At 35.4% G+C, this 13,161-nt stretch overlaps 1 long non-coding RNA gene and 1 pseudogene across 1 annotated transcript in view; both read left to right on the forward strand.

Annotated features, from left to right (window-relative positions):
- The window catches only part of LOC107552356 (regulator of G-protein signaling 14-like), a 16,290-nt pseudogene extending 10,426 nt beyond the window's left edge, over positions 1-5,864 (forward strand).
- A 2,181-nt stretch (positions 5,865-8,045) lies between these two features.
- LOC107552343 (uncharacterized) overlaps positions 8,046-13,161 on the forward strand; it is a 6,354-nt gene continuing 1,238 nt past the window's right edge. The window contains exons 1-4 of the long non-coding RNA XR_001604850.1: positions 8,046-8,291; positions 12,360-12,435; positions 12,533-12,604; positions 13,024-13,080. This is a non-coding gene — a long non-coding RNA (uncharacterized lncRNA). The remainder of the gene's footprint in view (positions 8,292-12,359; positions 12,436-12,532; positions 12,605-13,023; positions 13,081-13,161) is intronic.

The raw sequence follows: 13,161 nt of genomic DNA on the forward strand, positions 1-13,161 counted from the left end.
ATAGGGCTAGTCCTCTTTTAAAAAGCTACTAGCCATCACAGCCTAACAGAAGCATGATTTGCTACTTGCTTTTGCCAGCTGCCCTTGTGGGGAAAACGTACAATTTAGCATACAAGAGTATTTAGTATGGATATAATATACTTTGCATTTAATTAGCACTTAAATATTGGCTAAATTGATCTCTGATCTCCTCTGGAAGCTGCTTCCAACTGGCATAATAGCTAAGAGTGGAGTCCATTTGTTTTTGTGGACAAAAGCATGCATACATCTCTGCAAACAAGATAATAGACATGAACTAAAAGTCTCAAAAGTTAGTTTGATTTCATTTCAGCAGTTGCAAGATATGTTAGGATGAAAAATTGAAAGGCATTGAGTTTTTAATAGTTTTTTCGTTCTTTCTCTGTCAGAACGGGCGCTGCAATGTGGCCATCTCTGATCCAGAAGCCTTGAGTTCTGGTTCTCCGACAGCAGATAAGTACTGCTGCGTCTACCTGCCAGACGGGACCGCCAGCCTGGCCCCTGCCAGACCCAGCGTGAGCCTCCGAGACATGCTGAGCAGCCTGTGTGAGAAGAGAGGCTTTCCTCTGAAAGATGTTATCATCTACCTACACGGCAGAGATAAGGTCAGTCCGGCAACCTAAATGAGGGCAATGAGGTCTTCACACATTTATCTTACCAGTGACTTCAGCATTATGACTCTGGCAAGCATTGTCAAGTTGCATTTTATTTAGACAGCGATTTATACAATACAGAATGTTTTAAAGCAGCTTCCCAGTAAAAGTTCTTCAATTATGAAATGAATTTAATTTCAGCTTTAAATCAGCTATGAAATGCCAATAGTATCATTATTCAGTTCAAGTCAGTTCAGTGTTTAGTTTGTTCAATAATAGTGCAAAATATTTTCACATTCTTTCTCTGCATTATGTCTATTGTATACTACATGTGACCATGGACCACAAAAGCAGTCTTAAGTAGCACGGGTATAATTGTAGCTGTAGCGAAGGCTACCTTGAAAGATAATAAGGGCTTGGTTTTGAAGGTAATAGCAGTGTACCAGGTGTGTCGGTCAGAACACGACAGAGACGGAAGTGATGAACTTGAACTGGTTTAATTTGACCAGTACGTAAATCTACATCAGAGGGGGGAGCCAACCATAAACCTTAAACAATGCCCACTTGAATGCGGAACAGCTTCCAGCTATAGTGGAAGAAGCAACAGTGAGTCAACCGGACCTCCAGAGGTTGAATCCAAAGGGATTAGATGGGTCCAAGAAAGGAACAGTCAGTTTGAAGCCCTTAGGAGGGGTGGCGAACCATTAAACCGTGACTGATAGAGATGCAGGGCCTGAGAGGCACATGTACATCACAGATACTGAATAATGTCCTGACTTTAGATGAGTTTGTGCTATGGCTTCAGATGGGAGTGTAACACATGAATTGTGCTGGTATTTGGTGTGGTTTGATCTGTAACAGACGAAGCAGCACTCTAATTTTTAGTAAGCACATCATCACAGCCTTAATACACAAACTATCGACTCCTCCCCTCACATGTACATAATATATAAACACATAATATAATCACAAGCTGACAAGCATTGTCACTCACAAGAACATCTTAAACATGTCTATAAACACTGTAGAGCGACATAAGCTTGAGCACAGATGAATAAGGACCGTCACGTAACATTATGCAGTCAATAACTGCGTCATACTATAACAATGAGCATAAATCAGTACACGTGATAATATAAACCTTACTCACTCTTATAAGACGCACAAAGCACAATATACACTCGATCTATGGCTGTAGTCAATGCTATTTCTCTTCCCCAGTACCCGTGCCACTGACGAACTGATATCTGCTGCAGCTGATGCAATATGCGATCGCTCCGTGCCGAGTTGCTTCACTTCCGATCTCCCGTGTGCGTCTCGTACTTTCATAATAAAAGTCCCTGTTCTGGTCGTTGCTACAGTGCTCCTAATTCTCTCAATGGCCTTTTGCACAGTAGCAATGGCCAAAAATACATTGTGGGTCAAAATTATTGATTTTTATTTTATGCCAAAAACCATTAGGATATTAAGTAAAGATCATGTTCCATGAAGATATTTTGTAAATTTCCTGCCATAAATGTATCAACTTAATTTTCGATTGGTAATATGCATTGCTAAGGACTTTATTTGAACAACTTTAAAGGCGATTTTCTCAATATTTAGATTTTTTTGCACCCTCAGATTCCAGATTTTCAAATAGTTGTATCTCAGCCAAATATTTCAGATGTATAAATTTCAATTTTGAAAAAATTGACACTTAAAACTGGTTTTATGGTCCAGGGTCACATCTATTTTTTTTTTATTCCATTGCTGCAAAAGCTGTCAGTTTAGTTTTTGCAAGCTTGTTTTCTGCCCTCTCTCTAACTCTGAGAATTCAATCTGAAGTGGCATTAAAACATCCAGTTTATGACTTTATGTAAATAAACCCTGCTGTGATTGGTTAACTGCTTTGCATGTGAAATGAGCTGCAACACTGAACCATCTAAATATTTATAAATGGGTTATTTTAGTATCATTGAGATACTATTACTGGTTTATTAATATTTCAAATGAGATTTTATTTTTAGATTCTGTTTTTAATTTAAAGTTTAATTTATGCATGTATTTATTTATTTGGTGAATGGCCACAGCTGAAACGTAAAGGTACACCTCTTTTTGTTAGTTTAATTATTATATTCTATTACATATTACATATATTTGTCTTCTGAGCTTTTTAATGCCCCAGTTTTAAGAGTATATTTCTGGTCTACGTTTTTTTTTTTTTTTTTTTTTTACCATCATGTTTTGAGGATATTGAATGTGTTTGCTTCTCGACAGCCTCTTTCTCTGGATCAGGACAGCTCTGTGTTTGGAGATCAACAGCTCACTCTGGAGCTCAAAGTTACATTTTTGTGAGTCACGCATCCTGTACGCGCACAGACCATAGATGATCTCATAAACACAATAGTTTAATAAACCTTAAATCACTAAAACAATACCTCATTAAGATTTTAAGGATATACCAACATCTCCTCTAATGTAGCTGTTTTGATTATAATAACATCAGCTAACAACAATACCCAATGACTGTTTTAGACATTTTATTTTATTTCTAGCAACTTTTTTTTTAATGGTTCTAGTTTTAGTTACTTGTAATAGCCCTGGTGCTCAGATATGTTGACAGGTTTGTTTGTGTGCAGGCTGGACATTGCGTTTGCAGGAAAAACGATAGGAATCATTGCAAAGTCGAGCAAGAATCTGGGCGATGCACTTTCCACTGTCCTACAGAAACACCAACTGCGACCTCAGGATGTGCAGGCTACTCTGGTGTGTAAACGCTTTATCCCACATGTCAAAAGCCGATGTGAGATGGTGAACAATGGGAGTTTTGTGAACATACAGAGTATATGAAATTAAACTTTCTTCCTTCATTCCAGAGTGGCTCAAATGAACCTCTAAACATGTGCACAAACGTGTTTCGTCTAGCCAGCAAAACAGTGTGTTTGGACAAAGTTAAAGGTGCGTTATCAGTTTTCATTTTAAATTGATAAATTGTTTTGGAGAGAAATTCTAAATTAGCCACAATTTATATCGATCTACAAAACAAATGCATTTAGTAATATAATTACACTTAAATATAAATATTATTTTTTAAATAAAATAAATAAAAACCATACATCTTATTTAAATTTATGTAATTTATTTATTTAAAATTATTTAAATAATTTACTAATTTTATTAAAATAATTATATATTTACTCTTATTTATCAATTTAGTTTATGTATATTTGTGTATGTGCATTACTAGGCAAAAGTTTAGACCCAGTAAATTTTATTATCTTGAATATCATTTGATCTGCTCAAATGGTTCAAAATAAATTTATTCTGTAGACCGACATAAATCTAATTTTGAAAAATCTCTACAAAACTAAAATTGAAGTAAAAAAACCAAATAAGTAGATAAGTTGGACTAGATGGTGAAGGAAAAACAAACTGTAAACTGTGCTAAATACATAAACTTAAGGGCTATATTTTTGACACTTTAAATTCTGTCGATCTAGCACAGTGAATTCGATTTCTTTTCTTTTCCGCTTCTAGTATCTTCCTGCAGGATTTAAATCAATGTCTCTGAGTTTAGTTATGCAAACCTCTCGTGATATTCTCTCTTTCTGACTCTCTCGTGTCAGTTTGCGTTAGGCTTATTGTACTTTCCCGTCACAGTACTTTTGCCCCACACAAATGAAACCTCCACCTCAGAGGTCATTGCAGGCTTTAAAGCAGCGTTTTAAAGCTCATTTTCTCGCTGTAGCTCTTCAGATGGAGTGGAGAGGGCTGAAGGGACCGCCACATTACACCAGACCTTAAAAATAGGATTACGGGGGAGGTGTTAACTGACATGAGATCCAGCTTCTTTCTTTCCAGTGATCTCATTTCCTCACTCATCAGACTGTTTAATGATGTGTATCTGTGTTTTAGCTGGTTTGGAGACTCAAGCCGCTTCACCAACACACAAAGCAAATCCCAGACCCAGAAAAAACCAGGACTTGGACGGTAATGCAGAAGTCTTACGTTATGGTGTATATTAACATGCTAGCTTTGCAACCTTCATTTTAATGTCAAAGCCAGGAAGTGCACGCTATGTGTGATCTCCTGTGCAAACTACCCTGTGTTTTCGAAAGAAAATATGCTGACTGTGCATTTACATTCAAAAAGAGCGCACTGCATAGGATACTGTATCCCACAATGCAGTGCTCCCAATTTGTCCATCCATTGTGAGGACTGAATCAATTTATATTACATTTTATTTTTGTATTTGTACTTATGTTTTATGTTTATTTTTTAACATTTAAATTATAATATTATTATATAATATATTTTATTACAATTATTTTTGTACTTTTTATTTATTTATTTATTTTAAATTTATTATTACATATTAGGCATATTGCATACTGGTCTGTGTACTAATAGTATGCACTAAGCCATAGCTTGTATTCTATTGAATACGACCCTATTTATCTGATGTATCAAATCTGTTGGACCGTTTTCTTTCAGGTCTTGTTGAGCTGCTGTCCCGTGCACAGTGCAGTCGTGTGGAGGACCAGCGTGGTTTACTCACCAAAGATCAGTTGGAATTACCGCAGTTCCTGCAGCTGCCAGCAGGGAAAGAGCAGACTTCCTGCAACCAGACACAGGAAGAGGATTGTGCCCTTTGACCTTGAACCATTCAAGCACTATTCAAGCAACTTAAGACTCAAATCCGTTAGCTGTATGGCAGACTGGAGGAGAGAAACTCTGATAAGGTTACGCAAGTGTGTATGTGAGAGAGAGAGAGCGAGTGCGTTGAGGTTTCTTAACCTTGAGAGTGATTGTGTAAGGTGTATATTTTGTATATTACAGACACTGCCATGTAGAGCTCTTAGAAACGCTGCCTGTCAAATAATGCAAAATTATGGAAAGTTGCCTTAAAAAAAATCCAACTACATTTGCCTGTTAAAACAATTGTATTTATTTTCATATCACATTGTATTGTGTGCGCTTATTTATCAGAACATATTTGGTATGGGAACACATTAGTATGACTTTATATTGAGTGTTTTTTTTGTTCACAGTGAGTTTGTCTGATTAAAAAAGGTTTTGTGTGAGCTGTTGTGGGGAAGCTGCACTGTGTTGCGTGTGATTTTAGGCACTTTGTTTCGTGTGGTGACACAATCTGATATGAAATGAGACCAGCAAGGTCATATTACATTTTTATATAATTTCCTAAATTAAATGTCATTTCCACTCCATGTCATCCAAAACTGTATAACTATATAAACTGTATAAACTCGGAATTCTGACTCACAATTCTAAATTGACATCTTGCTATTCTGATTTTATATAACACATTTGCCTGATAAAAATAAAGGTAATTGTGACCTCTCACAATTCAACTCGCAATTGCGAGTTTACATTTTACAGTTTGGACTAATCATCATATATCTCGCAGTTGTGAGAAAAGTAAATTGTAAGAGTCCAGTTACCTGAAACCGGAGTAAACTAGTTCCATGCTATATTACAGATCTTCTCAAGTCATGCAGGCTTTCATGGTACTGTATGAGCAAAGAGCAGTGTGAACCTTCAAAATGTCTCCTTTCCTCCTACAAAAAGTTATGCAGGTTTAGAACAGTGTGAGGGTGAGTAAAATATCATTACATTTCCTTTAAATGCATCTCTACTTTGATGTTGAGTCATGTACTGTCTTTTCAACTAGAGCAATGAAGCCACATTATCAGACTTTTGCTGTTTTTCTCTAGTGTGTGTAGAATGCGTCACTTCCTCTCTGATATGGTTGTCTCAGATTCGTTTTGTCTGAAAAATAATTGCTGTTAATATTATTCATTGTCTGTTTTATTACGTCTTAAATTGATTTTTCCGTACTGCTGGTTCGTCTGGTCAGAGGAGAACTGGCCCCCCGACTGAGCCTGGTTTCTCCCAAGGTTTTTTCTCCATTCTGTCACCGAGTTGACAGGAGTTTTGGTTCCTTGCCGCTGTCGCCTCTGGCTTGCTTAGTTGGGGACACTTCATTTCCAGCGATATCGTTGACATGATTGCAAAGATACTATTTAAACTGAGCTGGATGTTGACATCACTGAATTCAATGATGAACTGTCTTTAACTGAAAAATTAGTGTTTACTATTGTCATTTTGCATTATTGACACTATTTTCCTAATTAATGCTGTTCAGTTGCTTTGACACAATCTGTATTGTTAAAAGCGCTATACAAATAAAGGTGACTTGACTTGAAATACAGTTGATAAGGGCAACATTACTGTGTTATCATTAACTAAAACTATTAAAAATAATTTTTGATTAAAATATTTTGATAACTAAAATATAAATATTAGATGAAAGTTAAACACAAATAGACAACTCACCTTAAAGTTATTAACACTGAAAATATAATGCTGAATGGGAAAAAACCCAATAACCTGTGTGTGTATTCGTACTGAGTCTTTCGGTTCGGTACACGTGTCGGCCTATTGAACAAATGCGATATTGTTTTAACCACTGCACAAGTGGAACTTCATTTTATATTCTGTTACTTTTGATATGAAGCAAAGTCTCATCTTTAAAATTGTCAATTTTTTTCCCCCAGGAAATTCAAACAATAAATGCCGTTTTGATGCTCTTTGATGTGGCGAGACAGATAGCTGTATAAACGCCTCCGTTCAAATGGCAGCACGGAGTGTGAGTGAGCGGTCATCCTTTCCTCTTTACTACTAATTTTAATGTGAAATAAACATGAATGAACAACTCATGCTTCATGTTATCACTCAATCGGTGTTTCAACTGCAGAAAGACGTCAAAACAAAATGTCACGTAGCATTTCATTTACCTCAGGCAAATCATCATTGTCCACAGCTTGTTAGTTCGCTAGAGAAATTAAGAAAATTTGTGAAATATTAGACTATGCACTCATTAGATTTTACTTTACCTGTTAGTGATGTCTTAATTATTTAATGTATGTTTAAATAAATGTTATGAAACGCGTTATGCCACTATGCCACTGTGTAAATGAATATATTTCGACAACAAATAAAAATTGTATTATAATTTAGAAGTCTGGTTTTCGGACCCCCAATACAGTAAAATAATATTTATTTAAATGATTTTAGCAAATGGCTGCAATATAACAAAGAGTGAAAAATTTAAGGGGGTCTGAATACTTTCCGTACCCACTGTATATATACTGTATATACATATACACACACAGAGACTTTATCCCTAGAAAGGTAAACAAACATTTTGTCCCCCATTTACTTCAATAGCAGCATCAATGTCACTCATTAGGACTTGATTACTCGCCAACAGAAAATATTTTAAAAATAATTTTTCGTCATTTCACATTGTTTTCAATAATCCTGAGACTTAAGTTTGACGTTTTAATCAGACACATTGATTTGAACAATAAAAAGGATGCTTTATGTCATTAAATATGGCCAAAAACATGGTCACATTTGTATGCATTTTAGTGTTCAACTGTTTCCAGCCCTTCATCTTTCTCTGTCTCACCTTCATCATTCTCTTACACTCATCAGTAGTGTGTGTTCGTGACTGGGCTGGTGGATGTGTATACTTGTCTGTGAAATTATGAATGGGATGTGTGTGTGTGCATATATGTGAGAGAAAGAAAAAGGGAGGGATGGAAAGACACTGCATCGTGAAAGGAGAAGGATTCACTAACACGCTGCTCACCTTCACAGACAGACAGGAGAAGGGTAAGACATCATCTATTTCCTTTTTATCATCCTTCCATTATAATTAGACGATTAATAGTATGTTTTTTATTGTATTTGTGTCAGTATTGTGTAATGTGCTCCTGTCTTGAACACCAGGATGTGTGTGTGTTACACTGGTGTATTTGTATGCAGCAGTTGTTCCAGAATCACTGAAGGGCGAATTGACTCAAACTGCTTCCTATTCTGATGATTTGTGTTTAGTAACATGGACTAAAATGGTTTTGTTTCCTGACATTCAGAGCCTTGGTTCTGATGTCATGATGTTAAGCAGCAAATCTTGCTCTTTAGTGTCTATGGAAGAGGATAATGTGTCTTTCTGTCCTCCCCACTGTTTTCTTTTAATAATTTATTACAAACAACAAATGAAGGTGTTAGTGTGTTATTAAATATGTACTGCAGGTCTGACTCACAGAAATGTCATCACAGCCGGAGAATATGACTGACATGACTGGAACTGATGTTAAAGAGATAGTTCACCCAAAAATGAAAATTGTCATTTACTCAAAGATATTTTGAAGAATGTTGGTAACCAAACTATTGACTCTAGCCATTGACATAATTTTTTTTATACTTTGGAAGTCAATGGCTATCATCAGCTGTTCTTCAAAATATCTTCTTTTGTGTTCAGTATATAAAGTTGTATCAGATGTTTGATAGTTATATACCAGGTGGATCTAAAGTCAAGTGTTATTGTTATTATTGCTCATTTCTGAGGTTTGAGTGTTGTTCAAAACCCCACAGTAAAGAGGGAAAAATCATCCATTAGATCAGTGGTTCTCAACGTTCTCAACCCAATATTTGAAGGCTATCTCTGGTATTTTTGTTGTATTTATGACTAAGCTGCTTGTTTTTTTTTATATTATTAACAAACTTTAATAATTGGTTGATTTAACCTCAATTCACAATTTCAGAAGTTTCAAGAGCTGTTAATTTAAAAAGTGTGTGTATGTGTATGTACTGTACACATTTAAATATGCAAGAGTTATATATCAATTTAAATTTTTGTTATTATTAGTTGTAATGCAATTGTTATATAAATAACTTTAATATACTAAAATAAAATGTAAATGTATTTATCATATTGAATATCTCAATTATGCAGTTTTTCATGTTAGTGATTATTTTATTATAAAATGTATGTAATCTATATAATTGCATACATTAATAAATGATCATAATACAATTATATAAATATCTATATATAAATATCTATCATTTATATCTAGTTTATGCACTTAATACATTTATTTCAAGTTATGACTTAAGCAATTTAAAGTTTATAATATTATTTCATTGTAGTATTGAGTATATAGTGTATATATAGAGTTTTAGAGTAGACATTTAGAATAATTATGAATTATTAATGTTATAAAATTTGAAATTTGATTCAATTATTATAAATCTATATTTTATAGTTTATGCAATATAACAAATACATTTCAAGTTATGGTTTAAGTATTTAAGCTTATTATTATTATTATTATTATTAATAAAAATATATATTTTTATAGTGTGTGTATATAGAGCATACAGTACATTTAGAGTGACGACTTGTATAGTTATTATTAATTGTTAATGTTATAGAATTAATATTTTATCATTATTAAAAGGTTATTAATTTCAATACTTTTGAGGCTCTCTTGTACAACCCCCAGGCTGAGAACCAATGCAATACACTATAGACTTAGTGAAAAAAATCTATTGGTTGCTTAATACTCTAACCACACATACCCCTGTATCTAACCCGTATTTTCTCAAAAACATAAACATACAGTACATGTTGCTTACATATTATTGTTGCCCAGTTTGTGCTGAATACAGTGTAATCAGACTATAGCACTTAAGATGTTTTTAAGTAACTGAAAAAACACAAATGTCAGGGCATGTCAAAACTTCTCCAGGGCCCCAAAAACCCATCAGACCCCAGAGGCTTAAAATAACAACACTTTAGCAACCACCTTGAACACGCTAGAAACCACAGCAGCCTCTTGAAAAGCTTTCCCACCACGTTTTTCTGTCCTAGAGAGCTAAAAGTGTCTGGCTCACAGAAAAATTTTTGAATCATGAAGATCTCTGGTCATCATTCAGATATCCGCTCATCTGAGCGCGCGCACGCGCGTAACCACAGCAGCCTCTTGAAAAGCTTTCCCACCACGTTTTTCTGTCCTAGAGAGCTAAAAGTGTCTGGCTCACAGAAAAATTTTTGAATCATGAAGATCTCTGGTCATCATTCAGATATCCGCTCATCTGAGCGCGCGTGTGTGTGTGTCACTGTATCGTGGTCTCTCTGGCTCAGAAACGTCACCTTTAGTGTTGTTGACTCACTGGTGTGGATGAATCGATAGGAAGTGTGTCTTCCTCCTCTCGAGCCACAGAGCTCTTCACATTGACACCAGAACATTGAGAGTTTAACCTCTCACACTTTCTCTTGAACTTCTCACACACACACTGTCCTCAGAGGATGCGTGTTCATCGCTGCTCAACAGGCGGTGGATTGGGAGGGTTTAATGAACAGCTGACTTGAAAATGACCATTTTTTTATCAGCATTAATTCACCCCCAAGGCTTTCTGGCTACAAATATTTGGCATGAATTGTAAAAAGTAGATATTAAGTTGAGACTCACTGGTGTGGATGAATCGATAGGAAGTGTGTCTTCCTCCTCTCGAGCCACAGAGCTCTTCACATTGACACCAGAACATTGAGAGTTTAACCTCTCACACTTTCTCTTGAACTTCTCACACACACACTGTCCTCAGAGGATGCGTGTTCATCGCTGCTCAACAGGCGGTGGATTGGGAGGGTTTAATGAACAGCTGACTTGAAAATGACAATTTTTTTATCAGCATTAATTCACCCCCAAGGCTTTCTGGCTACAAATATTTGGCATGAATTGTAAAAAGTAGATATTAAGTTGCATGTCAGAGCTGCTTTTTTCCATGCTGTAATTTATACGGTCACACAAAAGTAGCATAAAAGTAATGCATATGACTTGTGTACTAAGTCTTTATGCATCAACATTATATGTCAACACAAGGCTGATGTGACCAAAGCATATTTGCTTTTTAGGATTTAAAGTGAACTCTTTCTAAATGCCATGTTTGCATCCATTTGAATCACATTACTTTTTTTTGTTGCATTTTTAAAAACAATTGAAGAACCAGTCAAAATTATTTTGTGCGGTTATTGACATTATGACAGAAAAACTGTACAGTATCATATTTAATATGCATAAGGCCTCTAAATCATGAATTTGATCAAAGCTTTGCTTAAAAACCTGTCATTTTCTTTACTGATTTTTATAGAGTAAACATACGAATAATTTTATTGTTGGTAATTTTTCAAGATGAACACTTAGTGGACTGAAGCAACTTAGCTTTACTTGATTATCCAGACATCATTTTGTGGAAAAATCTTGCTCAAATAATATGAACGCTCCTTTTGAGGAATGTTTATTTGTTCATATCTCAATCATCATTGTATTACATTGCATTATATGTTTTGAGCATAAAACCAAGCATTTAAATATAATTTTAGTAAGACATATAATTCGAGATATAGGGTTATGACTGATATTTGTATCATTTTATGCAAGTCTGCTGTACTGTTATAAAGATGTCACTGGTTTGCATTACAAACATCAGAATATCATCTTTCTTGTATCAGCATCTGCACCAAATTGCATATTTTTGCTCCATTTGGGCCTCTGAATAAAATGGAGATTTTTTCCCCTCATGAGCTCTATAGGCTATTCTCCCTATGTCATACTTTATGAGCCATAAAAGCCTGATATATTGTGAATACGATACTCAACAAAAACACATGCACACTTTTCTATATATAAAGGTTTAATAAACTGCTCTATTTAAAAAAAAAACAACAACAACTATTATTTCAGGCATTGTTGATTGTTTCTCTTTAGACACTGGTCAGTGTGCTGTAGTACCCTAGTGTTAGTGAGACGCGACACACTTCATCTCCATATACTGTGTATAATAACTGCTCTTCTTGTGTATAATGATCGTTCCATTCTCTTCTCTGTCTGACAGGCGGCTGCGCAGCTAGATCAGTTTGTGTTTGAGGAGACACACAGTCTGAGCTCACGACTAAATCATGGATCAGAAGGTGTGTAAAACCTGCTGAGCTGATAGAAAACGGCTCTTTTGCTGAGTGCTCATTTTACTGTGCTGAATTTCTTTGTGTGTGTGGTGTATCTTTGCAGTCCACTTCACCCCAGAGACATGCGGTGAAAAACAGGTCGAAGTCTACAGAGGAAGTCCAGCAAGCGAAAAAGGTTAATTGATAGTTGTATCGATATAAATGAATCAGCAGATTTTTATTTTATTTGTGTGTGTGTGGAAAGTCTAGTATAGGCCTAGTTAATAATAAAACTGGATGCCCAATGTAAATGTTAATTTTGCCACTATTTTGAAAGGAAAAAGGCTGATTTCTAATATCATCAGCTTGTCACTGGCAACAGTTTAAAGAGACTAACAACAAGTTATTTGAAATGTTTACATGTTAGCAGCTACAGTACAGTACCCGAGTAACTGTACATCCGGTTTGATTCCTCAGACATAAAGCAAACTCCATTGCTTACTTGAGTAGCCTACTGAGGATTATTAACACCAAAGTGCTGAAAGAATGCATAGGAACACTATGCAATGCATTTTCTAAACATTATTTGAATAACTATCTTTTGATTAATGTTAGGCCTTCCACATCCCCCAGAAATCACTGCCTGGAGGGTCAGAGCTGGAAAAGGTGAAGGTGAGTGTTGAACCTTGTGTTTGTCATGACCAAATATTCCTATAATAATAGCAGAACCTGAAAAAAAGCTTAATGGATGGA

Source organism: Sinocyclocheilus grahami, unplaced genomic scaffold (assembly GCF_001515645.1).
Source record: "Sinocyclocheilus grahami isolate Dianchi unplaced genomic scaffold, SAMN03320097.WGS_v1.1 scaffold447.1, whole genome shotgun sequence".
NCBI classification, from domain to species: Eukaryota; Metazoa; Chordata; class Actinopteri; order Cypriniformes; family Cyprinidae; genus Sinocyclocheilus; species Sinocyclocheilus grahami.